At 43.3% G+C, this 20,847-nt stretch overlaps 2 long non-coding RNA genes across 4 annotated transcripts in view; both read left to right on the top strand.

Moving 5' to 3' along the window:
• Nucleotides 1-8,239: 8,239 nt before the first annotated feature.
• LOC133050986 (uncharacterized) overlaps nucleotides 8,240-20,847 on the top strand; it is a 35,341-nt gene continuing 22,733 nt past the window's right edge. The window contains exons 1-2 of one of the 3 annotated variants that reach the window (XR_009691750.1): nucleotides 8,240-8,341; nucleotides 10,132-10,233. This is a non-coding gene — a long non-coding RNA (uncharacterized LOC133050986). The other 2 variants (XR_009691749.1, XR_009691748.1) reach the window with 2 other exon arrangements.
• On the top strand, nucleotides 10,259-19,702 carry LOC133050987 (uncharacterized). Its single transcript, XR_009691751.1, has 3 exons — nucleotides 10,259-10,632; nucleotides 11,001-11,160; nucleotides 19,544-19,702. It is a non-coding gene; the product is annotated as an uncharacterized LOC133050987 (long non-coding RNA).

Genomic DNA, 20,847 nt, shown 5'->3' with positions numbered 1-20,847 from the left:
TCATCCCAGTCAGGAATGCAAATACCCAACATTTATTATAAGACCTTCTGAATAGTCTAGCCAGACCTCTGCTCCAGGGCTTAGCAGGTTATGTTAGGATCTCTATGGAATAGGTTTCCAAAAGATCATGTATAAACGGAAGTGTGAATGAGTCAGTCTAGAATCCTGAAGAAGAAACTCCATTAAAAATATCGCAGCATCAGAGAGGGTGTGAGAAAAGTGAACCCTCCTAAACAGCTGGTGGGAAGGTACATTGGTACAGCTACTATGGAGAACAGTATCTAAGTTCCTTAAAAAACTAAAACCAGAGCTATCACATGACTTAGCAATCCCATTCCTGGGCATGTATCTGGAGAAAACCCAATAGCCAAGACGTGGAAGCAACCTAAATGTCCATCAACTCATGAATGGATAAAGATGTGGTACATATATATGTGGAATATTACACAGCCATAAAAAATGAAATAATGCCATTTGCAGCAACATGCGTGGACCTAGAGATCATCAAACTAAGTGAAGTCAGTAAAAAAAAAAAAAGACAAATATCTTATGTTATCATGTAGTAGTTGTTGAGGTGCTCGGTTGTGTCCAACTCTTTGCCACCCTATAAATTGCAGCACACCAGACTTCCCCGTCCTTCACTTCCCTCCTGGAGTTTGCTCAAACTCAAGTCCATTGAGTCAATGATGCCATCCAACCATCTCATCCTCTGTCATCCCCTTCTTCTGCTTTCAGGAGGTTTTTTCCCAATGAGTAGGCTCTTCACATCAGGTGGTCAAAGTATTGGAGCTTCAGCTTCAGCATCAGTCTTTCCAATGAATATTCAGGACTGATTTCCTTTAGGATTGACTGGTTTGATCTCCTTGCTGTCCAAGGGACTCTCAAGAGTCTCCGCCACCACAATTTAAAAGCATCAGTTCTTCAGTGCTCAGCCTTCTTCCAGCTCTCACCTCCATACATGACTACTGGAAAAACCATAGCTTTGACTATATAGACACTTGTTGGCAAAGTGATGTCTCTGCTTTTTAATATGCTGTCTAGTTTGGTCATAGCTTTTCTTCCAAGGAGCAAGCATCTTTTAATTTCATGGTTACAGGCACCATCCACAGTGATTTTGGAGCCCAAGAAAATAAAATCTGTCACTGTTTATATTTTTTTCCCTATCTATTCGCCATAAAGTGAAGGGACCAGACGCCATGATCTTAGTTTTTTCAGTGTTGAGTTTTAAGCCAGACTTTTCACTCTCCTCTTTCACCTCCATCAAGAGGCTCTTCAGTTCCTCTTCACTTTCTGCCATTAGGGTGATGTCATCTGCATATCTGAGATTATTGATATTTCTCCTGGCAATCTTGATTCCCACTTGTGATTTATCCAGCCCAGCATTTCACATGATGTATACTCTGCACATATGTTAAATAAGCAGGGTGACAATGTCCTGTCATTAAGGACAATAAGCAGGGTGACAATGTCCTTAAGGACATTAAGGACATTAAAACATTAAGACCTGTTTTGTACAGTTCTTCTGTGTATTCTCGCCACAATAGTTTGTAACAGTCTACAAGGGAAAACAATCTGAAAAAGAAGATATAGGTATAGATGGGTTACTGAAAACTCTGTTATATACCTGAAACTAACACAACATTCTAAACCAACTATGCATCTATTAAAATAATAAATTTAAAAATACCCGCAGCATTATGATAAAGCCCTTTGTGGTGTCACTGCAGCTCTGGCTGGTGACTGGGTAGCCAGCACCTTCACATGCTTAGTCCTTTGATCCTTACCAGGAACCAGGAGATGGGCAGCCCAGATCGTCAGGGCTTAGGCTCAGGCAAGCTCCCTCCCTCAAGTCCAGATGAGGACGTTGAAGCACAAGGAAGAAGGAGATCTTTGGAAGGAATTCAAAAAGCACAGATCTTTCCTTTGAATTAGAGAAACAAAGTTCTCATAGGTAATGTGTTCTCTATTTTTGTCAAGTGATGGTTCATTATATATGTCAAGCCTTGTTTTAGCTTCAGACTGAAAAGTAGATTTAATGTAAGCAGCTGAAATGAAATTGAACCTAAGTGTTAAAAGCAGGACAGAGACATCAGTATGGGTGCCATTTCCAATTTTGAAGAGCTGGACAACAAGAAAGGCTTCGAGAGCACCCTGGAAATGTCAGTGTAAGTCATGAAACATATTAACCAAAGTACCTCCATAGCTAGGGGAAGTGAATCTTACAAGGAACTTACAGGTTTCATGTCACAGATTTTTCCTGCTATGTGTGCTCAAGGAAATTCCTGCCCTTCTCTGAGTCTCAGTTACCCCCTAAATCCACTTATTACAATTCAGCCTGATAGTTCTGTGGTCCTGTCTGTAAGGGCGAGGTCCCGCAGACAGCAGGAGGCCAAGGAGGGATGTGACCAGCGTTTTCTTGGACATCCTTTCATCGCCATGGTCTCCAGTGTGGTCCACTCCAAACCTGATCTATCAGGTCACTCCCTGGAGGCACTTCAAATGCTGAGCTGAGTCCCCACCCCCAACACGAGCTCCAGCCCCTGCTCCCACCTGGCTTCCTTACTTCCCATCAGGAAGGTGGGAACTTTAGTAGCTCCCTGCACACAGCTGGCTGCTCTCTGCTCCTCCTGACTTTGCTGCTATTGTCCCTTTGTCTTGAACAAACTCCCTCTTCTGCCTAGTTCTCTCCTTTGTCATCCTTCAAAACTCACCCCATTATCACCTCCTCCAGGAAGTCTCCCTCCCCTTTCCAGACTGGGTCACTTCCCCTCTGCCATTCTACACAGCTCCAGACGCATGTGGCTGCACATCGCCACCCGGGACAACACAGCATGACCTGTTCCTGTCCCCCAAGTGACCTGGAAGCTCCCTGAGATCACAGTTGGCTCCATTCTCCATCCCAGGGCTCAGCCAGGAGCTTGGGGCAAGTAGGATGCTGGCTGAAGTGACCGTTGTGCCCACGAGATGACCACCTGCAGCACGCATCACCACAGTACCAGGAGTGTGCAGGCTGATTAAAGACAAGGCTGGTTTCATTCAACTTGGAACCCTACCATCACCCACTTTAGGACTCACCTGGCCTAGGAGTTTCCACAAGTGAATAAACGCTTGTCACATAACTGACTCTCCGTAACCCACCCAGGAGCTGCTGGGCTCTCACCCTCCATCCAGGAAGGAGAGGCCACTGCGGTCCCTGGAGCCTTGTTACCCCCACGTGCATTCACTACTGGGCTGTACCGATTAGTGGACATTTAAAAGCCGCTGGATACAAACAAGTGCATCTGGGAGCATCTGGGGCACACCTGCCCAAACAGAGGCAGAAGAATGACCTCTAGTGGTCCTTGTTGGCATTGTTGGTCCAGGAAGGCACGGGGGTTCCTAGTGGGAAAAGACTTGCAGTAATTCAGAGACTTTGCTGCCTAGAAAGAGCACTCCTGATATAAGAGACTTCTGGCAATTGAAACAGAATAAATGGCCACAGGACTGCATGGTAAATGTTAAATATATCTCTCTATTGTTGGTAAATTCTCATCAAAAGTCACAATGAAGAAAATATATTTTATATGTTTTAAAGTCTATGAAATTTTCAATTTAAAAAAACATTGGAATTTAAAAAAACTTTAGAAACAATGCAAATATGGACAATAGGTCTATTACAGTATAGATTTTTCTTAAAAGGCATGTTTTTTATACTTCACTATAATTTATTGAACATTCAGTATACAACAAAGCAAATTTTCTGAGATGTAACCACAGCATATGTTTGTGCCAGTGCTTAGCAAAAGACTCTAGTTTACACTTATACTAATAAAATGGTTAAAAGGCATGTTTTTAAATGACTCAACTTTAAAGAAATCCTCCTATTTTGTGATAAGAGCATTTGAAAGAAATATCTATTAAATCCAAGGTTTCAAATGAGCAAATATATATATATAGAGAGAGAGAGAGACAGACAGACAGAGAGAGAGACAGAGAGAGAGTATATAGCAAGGAATGATAGACTTACCTTGTAATAACTTATAATAAAGCATATTCTATAAAAATAGTGAAACACTATGTGTACACCTGAAGCTAACATAATATTGTAAATCAACTATACTTCAGTTAAAACAGATGAACAAAAAATGCCCCAAGGCTCTAATTCTATAGAAATCATCAGAGGATCTGTATATATCAGTACATATCCTCTCCAAAATTAAAACTTTAACTCATTCCATCATGTCATTTTCTCCAGATGTTACAATGGAAGTTCAGAATTGATCAGATCAGTCTTACTATGTTCATTTTCTGATTTGATTGTCTTTCTTTGGTGAAAGAAGAATGACACTTGTTTTTCTATTAAACGGGCAGAGGAAAAACTAACAACAAAAAGTTAGTTCCTTGCTTAAACAGAAGTTCTACCAAAATGACTCTCTCCCTGATTTAGCTCAGAAATGAAGTTCATACTTATCTTGCACAGTAACATGGAGTCAGTCTTGTTTAGTTGTTTGCTGACCTGTGTGCTTACAAACCCACAGCCTCTGGCATATACTGAAATATTCTCTGTACCCCCTTCATGAATAATAGCCTTGTCATAGCGAAGGGGCTTGCATAACTCAATGAGACATGCTATGCAGGGCCACCCAAGATGGACAAATCATACATAGTGAAAAGTTCAGACAAAATGTGATCCATTGGAGAAGAAAATGGAAACCAACTCCAGTATTCTTGCCAGGAGAACCCCATAAACAATATGAAAAGGCAAAAAGATATGACACCTGAAGATGAGACCCCCCCCCAGGTCATAAGGTGTCCAATATGCTACTGGGGATGAACAGAGGGCAATTACTAATAGTGCCAGAAAGAATGAATGGCTGGGCCAAAGCAGACATGACACTCAGTTGTGGATGTGTCTGGTGGTGAAAGTGAAGCCTGATGCTATAAATAACAATATTGCATAGGAACCTGGAATGTTAAGTCCATGAATCAAGGTAAATTGGATGTGGTCAAGCAGGAGATGGCAAAATTGAACATTCAATATCTTAGGAACCAGTGAACTAAAATGGATGGGAATAGGAAAACTTAATTCCAATAACCTTTATATCTACTACTGTGGGTAAGAAACCATTAGAAGAAATGGAGTAGTCCTCATATTCAACACAACAGTCCAAATTACAGTACTTGGGCACAATCTAAAAAGTGACAGAACAATCACAGTTTGTTTCCAAGGCAAATCATTCTTCATCACAGTAATCCAATTCTATGCCCCAATCACTGATGCTGAAGAAGCTGAAGTTGAATGGTTCTATGAAGATCTACAACACCTTCTAGAGTTAACACCAAAAAAAAGATGTTCTTTTCATCATAGAGGATTGGAATGCGAAAGTAGGAAGTCAAGAAATACCTGGAATAACAGGCAAGTTTGACCTTAGAGTACAAAATAAAGCAGGACAAAGACCAACAGAGTTATCAACAGAACATGCTGGTCATAGCAAACGTTTTTTTTCCCAACAACCCAAGAGATGACTCCACACATGGACATCACCAGATGCTCAATACCAAAATCAGACTGATTATGTTCTTTGTAGCCAAAGACGGAGAAGCTCTATCAGCCCAGTTCAGTTCAGTCACTCAGTCATGTCCGACTCTTTGCAACCCCATGGACTGCAGCACGTCAGGCATCCCTGTCCATCACCAACTCCTAGAGCTTGCTCAAATTCATGTCCATTGAGTTGGTGATGCCATCCAGCCATCTCATCCTCAATCATCCCTTCTCCTCCTGCCTTCAATCTTTCCCAGCATCAGGGTCTTTTAAATGAGTCAGTTCTTTGCATCACGTGGCCAAACTATTGGAACTTTAGCTTCAGCATCAGTCCTTTCAATGAATACTCAGGGTTGATTTCCTTTAGGATTGACTGGTTTGATCTCCTTGCAGTTCAAGGGACTCCCAAGAGTCTTCTCCAACACCACAATTCCAAAGCATAAATTCTTCAGCCCTCAGCTTCTTTATGGTCTCACATTCATACATGACTACTAGAAAAACCACAGCATTGACTACACGAACTTTTGTCAGCAAAGTGATGTCTCTGCCTTTTAATACGCTGTCTAGTTTGGTCATAGCTTTTCTTCCAAGGAGCTAGCATCTTTTAATTTCATGGCTGCAGTCACCATCTGCAGTGATTTTGGAGCCCCCAAAAATAAAGTCAGCCACTGTTTCTACTGTCTCCCCATCTATTTGCCATGGATCATAGAGGAAGCAAGGTAATTCCAGAGAAACATCTACTTCTGCTTCATTGACTATGCTAAAGCCTTTGACTGTGTGAATCACAACAAACTGGAAAATTTGAGATGGGAATAGTAGACCACTTTATCTGTCTCCTGAGAAAACTGTATGCAAGTCAAGAAGCAATAGTTAGAACTGGACATGGAACAACAGACTGGTTCAAAATTGGGAAAGGAATATCACAAGGTTGTATATTGTCATCCTGTTTATTTAACTTATATGCTGAGTACATCATGTGAAAGGCCAGGCTGGATGAATCACAGGTGGGAACCAAGATTGCAGGAAATATATCAACAACCTCAGACATGCAGATAATACCACTCTTACGGCAGAAACTGAAGAGAAACTAAAGAGCCTCTTGATGAGGTTGAAAGAGAAGACTGGAAAAGCTGGCTTAAAACTCAACATTCAAAAAACAAAGACAGGCATCTGGTCCTGTCACTTCACAGCAAACAGAAGGGGGAAACGTGGAAGCAGTACAGATTCTATTTTCTTGGGCTCCAAAGTCACATGGTGGCTGCAGCTACAAAATCAAAAGATGCTGGCTCCTTGGAAGGACAGCTGTAACAAATCTAGACTATTAAAAAGCAGAGACATCATTTTGCCAGCAAAGGTCCATATAATCAAAGCTATGGTTTTTCCAGCAGTCACATATGGATGTGAGAGTTGGACCATAAGGAAGGCTGAGCACTGAAGAATTGATGCTTTTGAATTGTGGTGCTGAAAACTCTTGAGAGTCCGCTTGGACAGCAAGGAGATCAAACCAGTCAATCCTAGAGGAAATCAACCCTGTCTCGCTGTTGACACTCTTCACCCAACCCAGGCAAGGCACAATCAGGGAAGCTGAAAGAAAACTCAAGGAGCGGTAGGAACTGCAGACGTGTTTCTTCTCTCGCGAGGAGCAGCAGACACGCTGTATTCTCTCGTGGCTGACCCAGCCGACACAGCCATAACGCATGCAGTCTCAACGCAGCCTCAGCCGCTTTTCGGGTGGGGCTTAAACATATTTACAGAGCAAAAGTGGCCCGTGGCCGAGCGGGTACACTCTGATGCACATGCGCAGTGCTGTAAGTGAGCTCAGCTGTTACATAACCGTGTATTTATAAAATGTGGGGGGATAATGAGAAGCCACAGGGCGAGAGACCCTGACCACTGCCATCTTGGCTAATTTGCTCTCTCCCTACAGACACAGATTTCAAAAAGGACTTGGAAATTTCATTCCTTTTTGTCCACAATGCATAGCTTGCGGGGACAGGACCAGAGGTTGAACCCAGATCCTCAGCAATGAGAGTCCTAACCACTGGGTCACCAAGGAGTTCCCAGAAACATCACCTTTTAAGACTGCTTTCTGGTCACCATTGAGTGAATGTTACCTATTTAGTATAAAAATTTACTTTAACTCACAAAATAGAAAGAGTACTAGAAAATGTTTATGAAAGTTAACTGGGCAATAGACTCCATGGCTTCTTGTCACAATTCCAATCCATTTCGTATAAAGAACTTGCGGCCCTGGTGTCCCCTTAAGAGGGTGGCTCAGATGGTAAAGAATCTGCCTGCACTGCAGGAGACCCGGGTTTGATCCCTGGGTCGGGAAGATCCCCTGGAGAAGGGACTGGCAGCCCACTCCAGTATTCTTGCCTGGAGAATCCCATGGATAGAGGAGCCTGGAGGGCTACAATTCACAGGGTCTCAGAGTTGAACATGACCAAGCGATCAACACTTCTCAAAGGCAAAGGCCTGACGGGGCTTCTGGTGTTGAGGGCTGACCAGGTGCCCTAAGGAAGCAGGGGAGACCTGCCCCTGCCCCAGAGGGAAAGAGGGGTGCAGCGAAGGCAGGCGACAGGAGAATCCGAGGAAAGTACGAGGGAGATTACGGGAGAAGAGAGAACGTCCAGAGCAGAGGGCCGTGAAGAAAGCCTTCTGATGCGGTGAGGAGCTGGGAGGCCGCTCCGCGCGGGGCGGGGCGGGGTGCAACGTCCGCGACAAGGGCGGGCATCTTTAGAGGGACGGTGAGAGGCCCTGAGAGGCTGGGTAGAGCGTCACCAGAAACCAGAGGAGAAGAAGCTTCCTGAGAGACGAGTTATGTGAGGAAAGGCGTGGGAAAGGGGGCGGAGGATCGACCTTCACTACCCCCGTGAGGCCTCCATGGCATCTTCACCTAGCGGCGCCCCGTCACGGAGCCAACACCCCGCGGCCCGAGCCTGCGGCCCCAAGGCCGGCGCTCCTCCCGCGCCCGCGGCACCGCCGGCTGCGCGGCTGGGGCTGGCGGGCGGCTGGTGGGGCGCGGGCCCGGCGGACGCCGGAGGGCGGGACGGGGCCGCCGGCGTGCCCACGCGGGCTGCTCGCCCTCCCGGTTCCTACAGGGAAGAGGTTTGCGGGGGTGGTCGGGGGCTGTGTAGGGGCTCATCGCAGCGCTGCGTTTCCGCAACACGAGAGCCCGCGATGCTAAGTGAAGCGCGTACTCACCTGAGGCAGTTCGTCAGTTTTCTCGGGAGGCCCGCTGAAGCACCTGTGGCTCACTTAACAGGCACAACAGGCGGGGCCTGCACACAGCGGGCTGGAGCGGGGGACCCAGGTGGGAAGACCAGCGAAGCCCTCAAGCACTGGGTATCCCGAAAGAGTGCGAGACGCGGGAAACGGGGGCGGGAGAGACTCAGAGGAAAAACGGAAAACTTCCACGCTCGGGGCTAACGGGGAGGGGGGAGGGGAGCCAGCAGACAGCGCTGAGAGGAGGAGCAGAAAGAGCAGGAAGGCTGGTCCGCCAACACCGCGGCCACTGCGGGAGAGGCCAGGTAGGCAGCAGGTGGGTAGGCAGCGGCCCTCGCGGCCACCGCACCCCTCGCCCCGCACCCCTCCCCCACACCACAGCCCTCCCCCCGCACCCCTCCCCCACACCCAGCCCTCCCCCCGCACCCCGCCCCCGCACCCCAGCCCTCCCCCCGCACCCCTCCCCCCGCACCCCTCCCCCACACCCCAGCCCTCCCCCCGCACCCCTCCCCCACACCCCAGCCCTCCCCCGCACCCCTCCCCCACACCCCAGCCCTCCCCCCGCACCCCTCCCCCACACACCCCTCCCCCACACACCCCTCCCCCATACACCCCTGCCCCACACCCCATCCTTGTGTTCCTCAGGCCGCAGAAAACACATCAGGCTTCCAATCTGCGTTTGGAAAAGTACATTCTTGCCAGACTTTCTAGGATAATTGCTCTTAGCTCTTATTTCCCAGTTACCTCTTGGCCCTCGGCCTTAAAAGAGCCATCCCTTTATAAAGAAACTTTAATTAAGTGCTTCCCTGCGGCCGTCTGACGCCATATTTGAGCTATTTAATTCAGTTGAGCAAACACTTAAGCCACGAACCGAGCGAGGTCAGAGAAAGAGGTGAAGGGCTCTGGCTTCTGTGGCTGCACAGTAGGAATGAAGAACATGCCGAGATGCCAGGAGGACAAGTGAGGGGCGAGGAGAAGGTCAAGGAGAGCGGTTGGCAGGGCTGGATGAGCTTTCAGTAGGGAGTGCTGGAGCTCAGAGGCCGGGGAGGGGAGCCCCCAGGCTGGCAGAGGGAAGGAGCGGGCTGGTCTGGGTGGTGTCCTGCAGAAATAGTATCCAGGATGCAGAGATGATCAGATCTGGGCTTTAGGAAGGTATTTTATTGTTTGCATATTCCTCTTCAATAAACCTGATACACACACACACACACACACACACACACACACACACACACATATATATATATATTTTTTTTTTTTTTAATAAAAAGGGCAGGAGAGAAGCCTGTAAAAGAATGAGACCTAGAACAGTCAGAGATGGAAGGAGAGAGCTAAGTCAGGAAGATACCACGAATAAGGCTGAAGAAGGTGTCCTGGTTTTACAGGAAGATCACTGGTGACTTTGCCCCCAAGAGCCTGGCAGAAATGGAAGCAGATGGCAAGGGGCTCTGATTCCTGGAACACGAGGCGCCATCCCCCCGCCTGAGGTAAATAAGATGTTTTAACCATTAAAGACCAAAGAAGGGGTAATGTTTTCCTACACCTACACCACTGAAGCACCTCTGCAGGAAAAGAAATCTGCATGTGTATGTAAAGCAATCTGTCCCTAACAGAGGACACGACTGGCACAGCATGAGTTGACCAATCCAGTGTGGAAGGGGCTGCAATTACCAGAACCCTTAGGGAAGCTCGGCTCCACTGTGTCCGCAGCAGGACACAGCTGCCGGCACTTAACTGGCCACCAAGCCTCGGGGACACGGGCAGGCCCGCCTGACAGGCTGGGAAGCTGGCCTGGGGCCACATTTTCAATTGTGCTGACATGAAGACGCTTCATAGGCAAGATCTCCTCCTATCTGAGGCTCTCGACCAGCAGACAACTAAGGAAGGTAACCGAGAGTCTACTTTTCCATATTTTTACCACAGGTTTAAAATAAGGTACTTTGCTTAATTAAGTGTGGAATCTAAGAAAAGGATACAGATGAACTTATTTACAAAACAGAGAGAGACTCAGAGACTTAAACAAACTTATGGTTACCAAACGAGAAGGTGGAAGAGGGATACATCAGGAGTTTGGAATTAATGTGTGCTGACACTGTATATAAAATTTTTTAAAAAAGGGACCTACTGTATAGCATGGGGAACTATATTCAGTATCTTATAATAACCTACAAAGGGAAAGAATCTGAAGAAGAAATATAGATGTTTACAACTGAATCAGTCTGCTGTACATCTGAAACCAATGTTACCAACCCAGGTTCTTGGACTCTGCAATCAATAGAAATTTCTTGATAAGAGAACAGATGAGTAATTCAGACAAGACTTTACTGGGACTTGTGCTGCAGCAGTGAGGAGCAAGAATAAGCAACAGGTGTCCTTGCTGGCTCCCTGAGTGGGGGTAGTGAGCAGATTAAAGGGTGAGGATGGAAGCGGACCCAGGGGCTGGGCCAGAGGGATGGCTTGGGTGGTCTGCCCACCCCCTTGGTGGTGCTGCATGTAGGGAGCATGCACAGTACCGTGTTTGCTCCCAGCTCTTCAGAAATGGCAGTTGGGCTTTTTGGTCTTTTTGCATCTTGTCCAGAATTTGCCCCAGCTGCACCTACACACAGTTATTTTCAGTCCCTTATAGTTTTCTTCATGTTTTGTATGTAGCTTCCCTGGTGGCTGATGGTAAAGAATTTGCCTGCAATGCAGGAGACCTGGGTTCAATCCCTGGGTTTGGAAGATCCCCTGGAGAAGAAAATGGCAACGCACTCCAGTATTCTTGCCCGGAGAATCCCATGGACAGAGGAGCCTGGCTGCCTAAAGCCCATGGGGTCAAAAAGAGTCAGACATGACTGAGTGACTAGCACACAGCTCAAGGAGAGATTTGTCCAGACGCAGGTTCTACGGAAAAGGGCCCCAGGATTTAGGTCCCAGCCCGTGTCATTCTCCTCTGAGGGATTCTGCACCCTTGTTTTTAAGGGGGCAAAAGTCTCTTCCAAACTTCTTGCTGGACAGGGGCCGCAGACCCTAGCCTACCATAGAGGTGTAGAAGTCCCTCACTGGCTGTTCCAGTTCAGTTCAGTCGCTCAGTCATGTCCAACTCTTTGCGACCCTGTGAACCGCAGCACGCCAGGCCTCCCTGTCCATCCCCAACTCCCGGAGTTCACCCAAACTCATGTCCACTGAGTTGGTGATGCCATCCAACCATCTCATCCTCTGTTGTCCCCTTCTCCTCCTGCCCTCAGTCTTTCCCAGCATCAGGGTCTTTTCTAATGAGTCAGTTCTTCACATCAGGTGGTCAAAGTATTGGAACTTCAGCTTCAGCATCAGTCCTTCCAATGAATATTCAGGGTTGATTTCCTTTAGGACTTTCTGATTTGATCTCCTTGCAGTCCAAGGGACTCTTAAGAGTCTTCTCCAGCATCATAATTCGAAATCAGTTCTTCGGTGCTCAGCCTTCTTTATGGTCCAGCTCTCACATCCATACACGATTACTGGAAAAACCATAGCTTTGTCTAAATAGACCTTTGTAGGCAAAGTGATGTCTCTGCTTTTTAATACACTGTCTAGGTTTATCATAGCTTTTCTTCCAAGGAGCAAGCATCTTTTCATTTCATGGCTGCAGTCACTGTCTGTAGTTTATCAGTTCTAGTAGCTTTTGTGTAGAGTTTTTAGGGTTTTCTATATATAATATCATACCATCTGCATCCAATGACAATTTTACCTCTTCCCTTAATGTGGATACTTATTATTTATTTTCCTTGTCTGGGGCGAGGCCCTCCAATACTATGTTGAAAAGAAATGGTGAGAATGTCTTGTTCCAGATTTTAGCTGGGAAGGGTTTCATCTTTTCACCATTGACTATTCTACTGACTGTCAATTTCTCATAAGTAGTTTTTTTTTTTTTAATGGTGAGATATGTACCCTCTATATACACTTTGTTAAGAAATTTTATCATGCATGGGGTTGAATTTATCAAATGTTTTTCTGCATCTGTTGAGATGATCATATAATTTTGGTCTTTTATTGTGATCTTTCACATTGATTGATTTGCATATATTGAACCATCCTTATGACTCTGGGATGAATCCAATTTGGCGGTGGTGTATGATCCTTCTGTGTTGTTAGATCTGGTTTGCTGATACTTTATGAGACCTTTTGCATCCATATTCATCAAAGATACTGGCCTGTAATTTTCTTTTTTTGGTGGTGTCTATGTCTGGTTTTGGTATGAGGGTGAAGATGGCTTCATAGAATGCTTTTTTTTTCATGGAATGCTTTTGTTCCTCTTCAATCTTTTGGAAAAGTTTGAGGGTAAATATAAGTTATTCTCTGTTTAGTAGGATTCACTTGTGAAGTCATCTGGTCCTGGACTTAGGTTTGTAAGAAGTTTTTTATATTTTTTTCTTTTTTCACAGATTCTATTTCACTTCTAGAGATCAGTCTGTTCAAATTATTTCTTCTTGGTTCAATTTTGGATGGACTGTATGTTTATAGAAACTCGTGTATATATTCTGTGTCATCTAGTTTTTTTGCATGTGATTATTCACAGTATTCTCTTATAGTTTTTGTATTTCTGTGATATCAGTTGTTATTTCCCCCTTTTTATTTCTTATTTTGTTTAATTGGGTGTTCTCTTTCTTCTTGGCGAGCCTGGCCAGAGGTTTATCAATTTGGTTTACCATTTCAAAGAACCAACTGTTGGTTTTATTGACTTGTTTCCATTTTTTAAAGTCTATATGTTTCTTATTTCATCTCTGATCTTTATCTATCCTCCTTTCTGCTGACTTTGGATCTTATTTGTTCTTCTGTTTCTAATTCTATTAGGTAGTAGGGTTAAGTTGTTTGAAAATTTTCTGTTTTTTGAGGAAGGCCTGTATGAACTCCCCTCTAAGAACTGCTTTTGCTACATCCAGTAAATTTTGTATGGCTGTGTTTTCAGGGTCATTTGTCTCAAGGTATTTTTTAGTTTCCTTTTTGTTTGCACTGTTGACAAATTGGCTTTTTAGTAGCATATTGTTTAGTCTCTATGTAATCAGTTTTTTTTCCCTCATTTCTTTCTCTGTGGTTGATTTCTATTAACACTTTCATGCCATCATGGTCAGAAAAGATACTTGAAACAATTTCTATTCTCTTAAGTTTGTAGACCCTTATTTCTGCTCTAATATATGGTCAATCTAGAGCGTTTCATGTGCAGTTGAAAAGAGTGTGACTCTTGCTTTTTTGAATATAATGCTATAAAACATCAATTAAGTCTAACTGTTCTATTTTATTATTTTGGTTTTTTCCTTAACAAAGATTTTGTTTTAATTCTATTTTAGTTTTTGGTTTTTCAGGTGGGACTTGACAAAAGATTTTATTAAAAAAAAATTTTTTTTAGTTGGAGGATAATTGCTTTACAAGGTTGTATTCGTTTCTGCTGTAGAACAACATGAATCAGCTGTAAGCATACATACGCCCCTTCCCTGGTGAGCCTCCTCCCACCCACCCCTCGAGGTCATCACAGAGCACTGCGTTGAGCTCCCCGTGTTATTCAGTAGCTTTCCGCTCGTGATCTGTTTTTGGTAGCATACGTGTATGTCGATGCAACTCTTTCAGCTCTTTCAGTTCATCCCACCCTCTGTTTTTCCCACTCTGTCCACAAGTCTGCTCTCTACATCTGCATCTCTATTCCTGCCTTGCAAATAGGTTCATCAGTACCATTTTTCTAGATTACATATGTGTGTTAATATACAAAATTTGTTTTTCTCTTTCTGACTTAATTCACTCTGTGTGACAGACTCTAGGTTTACCCACATCACTACAAATGACCCAGTTTCATTGCTTTTTATTAAGGCCGAGTAATATTCCATTTTATATATGTACCACATATATCTTTATCTGTTCACCTGTTGATCGACATCTAGGTTGCTTCCATGTGCTGGCTGTTGTAAATCTGTATAGTTGCTAAGTCGTGTCCAACTCTTTGTGACCCCATGGACTGCCAGGCTCCCCTGTCCATGGGGTCCTCCAGGCTAGAATACTGGAGTGGGTTGCCCTTTCCTCCTCCAGAGCTGTTGTGAATAGAGCTGCAGTGAACACTGGGGTACAGGTGTCTTTTTCAGTTATGGTTTTCTCAGGGTATATGCCCAGTAGTGGGACTGCTGGGTCACATGGTAGTTTTATTCCTAGTTTCTTAAGGAGTCTCCGTACTGTTCTCCATGGTGGCTGTATCAATTTACATTCCCACCAACAGTGAAAGAGGCTCCCTTTTCCTCACATCCTCTCCAGGATTTAATCTGTTCTTTTTTTTTTATAATGACCATTTTGATCCATGTGAGGTGATAGCTCATTGTAGTTTTGATTTGCATTTCTCTAATAATGAACAATGTTGAGCATCTTTTCGTGTGTTTGTTGGCCATCTATATGTGTGTCTTCTTTGAAGACATTTCTGTTTAGATCTTCTATCCAATTTTGAATGGGTTGTTTGTTTTTCTGATATTGAGCTGCATGAACTGCTTGTATATTCTGGAGATTAAACCTTTGTCAGTTGCTTCATGCGCAATTATTTTCTTCCATTCTGAGGGTTGTCTTTTCATTTTGTTCATGGTCTCCTTTGTTGTACAAAAGCTTTTAAGTTTACTTAGGTCCCATTTGTTTATTTTTGTTTTTATTTCCATTACTCTTGGAGGTGGGTCAAAGGAGATCTTGCTGTGATTTATGACAAGTGTTCTGCCTATGTTGTCCTCTAAGAGTTTAACAGTGTCTGGCCTGACATTTAGGTCTTTCATCCATTTTGAGTTTATTTTTGTGTGTGGTGTTAGGAAGTGTTCTAATTCATTCTTTTACATGTACTGTTCAGTTTTCCCAGCACCACTTATTGAAGAGGCTGTCTTTTCTCCATTATATATTCTTGCCTCCTTTGTCAAAGGTAAAGTGCCCATAGACGCATAGGTTTATCTCAGATTTCCGTCCTGTTCCACTGAACTGTGTTTCTGTGTTTGTGCCAGTACCACACTGTCTCGATTACTGTAGCTTTGTAGTATAGTCTGAAGTCAGGCAGGTTGATTCCTCCAACTCCATTTTTCTTTCTCAAGATTGCTTTGGCTACTCAGAGTCTTTTGTGTTTACAAACAAATTGTAAAATTTTTTGTTCTAGTTCTGTGAAAAATGCTGTTAGTAATTTGATAAGGATTGCATTGAATCTGTAGATTATTTTGGGTAGTAGAGTCATTTTCACAATATTTATTCTTCCAGTTCAAGAACATAGTATCTCTCTCCATCTGTGTCATCTTTGATTTCTTTCCTCATTGTTTTATAGTTTTCTGTGTACAATAAGTCTTGTCTTCTAAAGTAGGTTTATTGATTATTTTTTTCTATTTTTCTTTTAATCTCTATTTCATTTCCTCTCTGATCTTCACTATTTCCTTTCTTCTGTTGCCTTTAGGTTTTGTTTGTTGTTCTTTTTCTAATTATTTCAGGTGGTAGGTTATGTTATTTAATTGAGGTTTTTCTTGTTTCTTTGTTTGTTTTAGGAAAGCCTGGATCACTATGAACTTCTCTCTGAGAACTGCTTTTGCTGCATCTCATAGATTTTGTATGGTTGTGTTTTCACTGTCATTTGCCTCAAGTTATTTTTTTTTTTTCAGTTGCTCTTAGATTTCATTATTGACTCATTGGTTTCATCAATATCATGTCATCTAGTTTCCGTGTAATCAGTTTTTTTATCATTTTCTTTTTCTGTGGTTGACTTCTAGTTTCATGCCGTTGTTGTCAGAAAAGATGCTTGAAATAATTTCTGTATTCTTAAATTTATTAAGATTTGTTTCTGCCCTAGTATGTGGTCTATCCCAGGGAATATTCCATGTGTACTTGAAAAGAATGTGTATTCTGGGTTTTTTTAATGTAAAGTCCTGAAATTATCAGTTGAGTCTAACTATTGTATCATTTAGGATCTCTGTTGCTTTATTGTTTTTCTGTCTAGAAGATCTGTCCATTGATGTCAGGGTGGGTGTTACATTCTCCTACTATTATTGTATACCTGCCAGTTTCTCCTTTTATGTCTGTTAGTACTTGTTTTATATATTTGAGTGCTCCTATACTGGTTTGCCTATATGTTGACAACTATAATATCCTCTTCTTTTTTTATTTTATTTTATTTTTGTTTTGTTTTTGTTTTTTTTTATTATTATTATCTTTTTTTTTTTTTTATTAGTTGGAGGCTAATTACTTCACAACATTTCAGTGGGTTTTGTCATACATTGATATGAATCAGCCATAGATTTACACGTATTCCCCATCCCGATCCCCCCTCCCACCTCCCTCTCCACCCAATTCCTCTGGGTCTTCCCAGTGCACCAGGCTGGAGCACTTGTCTCATGCATCCCACCTGGGCTGGTGATCTGTTTCACCATAGATAGTATACATGCTGTTCTTTTGAAATATCCCACCCTCACCTTCTCCCACAGAGTTCAAAAGTCTGTTCTGTATTTCTGTGTCTCTTTTTCTGTTTTGCATATAGGGTTATCGTTACCATCTTTCTAAATTCCATATATATGTGTTAGTATGCTGTAATGTTCTTTATCTTTCTGGCTTACTTCACTCTGTATAAGGGGCTCCAGTTTCATCCATCTCATTAGGACTGGTTCAAATGAATTCTTTTTAACGGCTGAGTAATATTCCATGGTGTATATGTACCACAGCTTCCTTATCCATTCATCTGCTGATGGGCATCTAGGTTGCTTCCATGTCCTGGCTATTATAAACAGTGCTGCGATGAACATTGGGGTGCACGTGTCTCTTTCAGATCTGGTTTCCTCAGTGTGTATGCCCAGAAGTGGGATTGCTGGGTCATATGGCAGTTCTATTTCCAGTTTTTTAAGAAATCTCCACACTGTTTTCCATAGCGGCTGTACTAGTTTGCATTCCCACCAACAGTGTAAGAGGGTTCCCTTTTCTCCACACCCTCTCCAGCATTTATTGCTTGTAGACTTTTGGATAGCAGCCATCCTGACTGGCGTGTAATGGTACCTCATTGTGGTTTTGATTTGCATTTCTCTAATAATGAGTGATGTTGAGCATCTTTTCATGTGTTTGTTAGCCATCTGTATGTCTTCTTTGGAGAAATGTCTGTTTAGTTCTTTGGCCCATTTTTTGATTGGGTCATTTATTTTTCTGGAATTGAGCTGCAGGAGTTGCTTGTAATATCCTCTTCTTATATTGATCCTTTTATCATTGTATAATGTCCTTTTTCTTTGTGGCCTTTGTTTCAAAGTCCGTTTTGTCTAATGTGAGTGCTCCAACCCCCTCTCTTTTGTCCTTTTTGTTCACACGAAATCTGTTTTTCCATCCCCTCAGTGTTCAATGTATGTGTGTATGTTCCCCTGAAGAGGGCCTCTTGTAGACAGTATACTGTAGGCTTTTGTTTTATTATTGAATCTGCCACTCTGTGTTTTTCAATTAGAGCATTTAGTCCATTGACATTTCAATAACAACTGATAAATATATATTTATTGCCTTTGTAAACCTTGTTTTATCATTGATTCTGCATTTCATTTCTTTTTATTTTTCTCTGGTGGTTTGATAACTTCTTTTTATTTTATGCTTGTGTTTACTTTCATTTTTATGAGTTCATTGTATGTTTCTGACTTGTGGTCGCCCTGTTTTTCAAGTATGTTAATGCCTTCCCATATCTACTTACAATATACTGATGGTCATTTAGGCTTAAACACATTCTTTAAAAAAAAAAAAAAAACTACATTTTGAGAAGTTCCTTGGCATTTGTTGTAAAGCTGGTTTGGTGGTGCTGAATTTTCTTAACTTTTGCTTGTCTGTACAGCCTTTGATTTCTCTGTCAAATCTGAATGAGAGTCTTGCTGATTATTCTTGGTTGTAGGTTCTTCTCTTTCATCACATTAAATATATCATGCCATTCCCTTCTGGCTTGTAGAGTTCCTGTTGAGAAATCAGCTGATAACCTGATGGGTGTTCCCTTGGATGTTGTCTGTCATTTTTCCCTTGTTGATTTTAATATTTTATCTTTGTCTTTAATTTTTGTCAGTTTGATTACTAATTCCTCCTTGGATTTATCCTGCTTGGGACTCTCTCTGCTTCCTGGACTTGGTTGACTATTTTCTTTCCCATGTTAGGGAAGTTTTCAGCCAGTATCTCTTCAAATATTTTCTCTGGTCCTTTCTCTCTCTCTCTCTCTCTTCTCCTTCTGGGACATCGATGATGAAAATGTTGGTGCTTTTAATGTTCTCCCAGAGGTCTCTTAGGCTGTCTTCATTTATTTCATTCTTTTTTCTATATTCTCTTTTGCAGCAGTGATTTCCACCATTCTGTCCCCCAGGTCTTCTTCTGTCCCCCTGTTCTTCTGCCTCAGTTATTCTACTATTGATTCCTTCTAGTCTATAATTTGTCTCTCTTTGTTTTTTCTTTGGTTCTTCTAGGTCTTTGGTAAACATTTCTCACATCTTCTCCATTGTTTTCCTGAGATCCCGGATCATCTTCACTATCATTATTCTGAATTTTTTTCTGGAAGGTTGCCCATCTCCACTTCATTTAGTTGTCTTTCTGGGGTTCTATCTTGTTCCTTCATCTGGGACATAACTTTCTGTAATGTGGTTTTTGTTCTAGCCACTGTGGGATTGTTGTTATTCTTGCTTCTTCTGTCTGCCCTCTGATGGACGAGGTTAAGAGGCTTGTGTAAGCTTCCTGATGGGAGGGACTGGTGGTGGGAAAAACTGGGTCTTGCTCTGATGGGCAAGGCTGTGCTCAGTAAAGCTTTAATCCAACTGTCCGCTGATGAATGGTGTTGTGCTGTCTTTCTGTTAGTTATTTGGCTGGAGACGACCCAGCCCTGTGTTCTGTGGACTTGATGGTAGAGTTAGTGGCAATCTTCAAGAGGACTTATGTCAAGGGATCCCTTCTAGGACTGCTGCTGCCAGTACCCCTCTCCCCACAGCGAGCCACTGCGGACCTGTGCCTCCCCAACACCAGCAGGTAAGTCTGGGTCAGTCTCCTGTGAGGTCACTGCTCCTTTCCCCTGGGTCTTGGTTTGTGTGCTTCAAGAGAGGAGTCTATTTCCCCCAGGGATGTGGAAGTCCTGTAATTAAATCCCACTGACCTTCAAAGTCAGGTTCCTTGGGGATTCCCAGTCCCTTTGTTGGATCCCCAGGCTGGGAAGCCTGATGTGGAACTAAAAACCTTCACAACTGTGGGAGAACTTCTTTGGTATTATTGTTCTCCAGTTTGTGGGTCGCCCACCCAGAAGATATGGGATTTGATTTTATCGTGACTGTGCCCATCCTACAGTCTCATTGCACTTTCTTCTGTGTCTTTGGATGTGGGGTATCCTTTTTTGGTTTGTTCCAGCATCCTCCTGTTGATGGTTGGTCAACAGCTAGTTGCAGTTTTGGTGCTCTCACAGGACATGAGTGCATGGCCTTCTACTCTGCCATCTTGAAGCACTAATCTGCATTTCTGTCAATGTTGTTGTTCAGTTGCCCAGTCGTGTCTGACTCTTTGTGACCCTGTGGACTGCAGCATGCCTGGGCTCCCTGTCGCTCACTCTTATCTCCTGGAGTTTGCCCAAGTTCACATCCATTGCATTGGTGATGCCATCCAGCCATCTCAACCTCTGATGCCCTCTCATCCTTCTGCCCTCAATCTTTCCCAGCATCAGGGTCTTTTCCAATGAGTTGGCTGTTCATATCAGATAACCAAAGTACTGGAGCTTCAGCATCAGTCCTTCCAACGAATATTCATGGTTAATTTCCTTTAAAATTGACTGGTTTGATCTCCTTGTTAGTCTTCTCCAGCCCCACAGTTCAAAGGCATCAATTCTTTGGCACTCTGCCTTCTTTACGTTCCAGCGCTTATAATGGTACATGACCACTGGGAAGCCTGTGGTCTTGACTTTACAGACTTTTGTCAGCAGAGTGATGTCTCTGCTTTTCAACACACTGTCTAGGTTTGTCATTGCTTTCCTGCCAAGAAGCAATCCTTTTCTGATTTCATGGCTGCAGTCACCATCCTCAGTGAGTTTAGAGCCCAAGAAGACGAAATCTGTCAGTTTCCACCTTTCCCCCTACTATTTGCCATGAAGTAATGGGGCCAGCTGCCATGATCTTAGTTTT

The sequence above is a fragment of the Dama dama genome, chromosome 33, assembly GCF_033118175.1.
Source record: "Dama dama isolate Ldn47 chromosome 33, ASM3311817v1, whole genome shotgun sequence".
NCBI lineage: Eukaryota > Metazoa > Chordata > Mammalia > Artiodactyla > Cervidae > Dama > Dama dama.
Note: the sequence above shows the minus strand (reverse complement) of the source record. Positions and strands in the feature narration are given on the sequence as shown.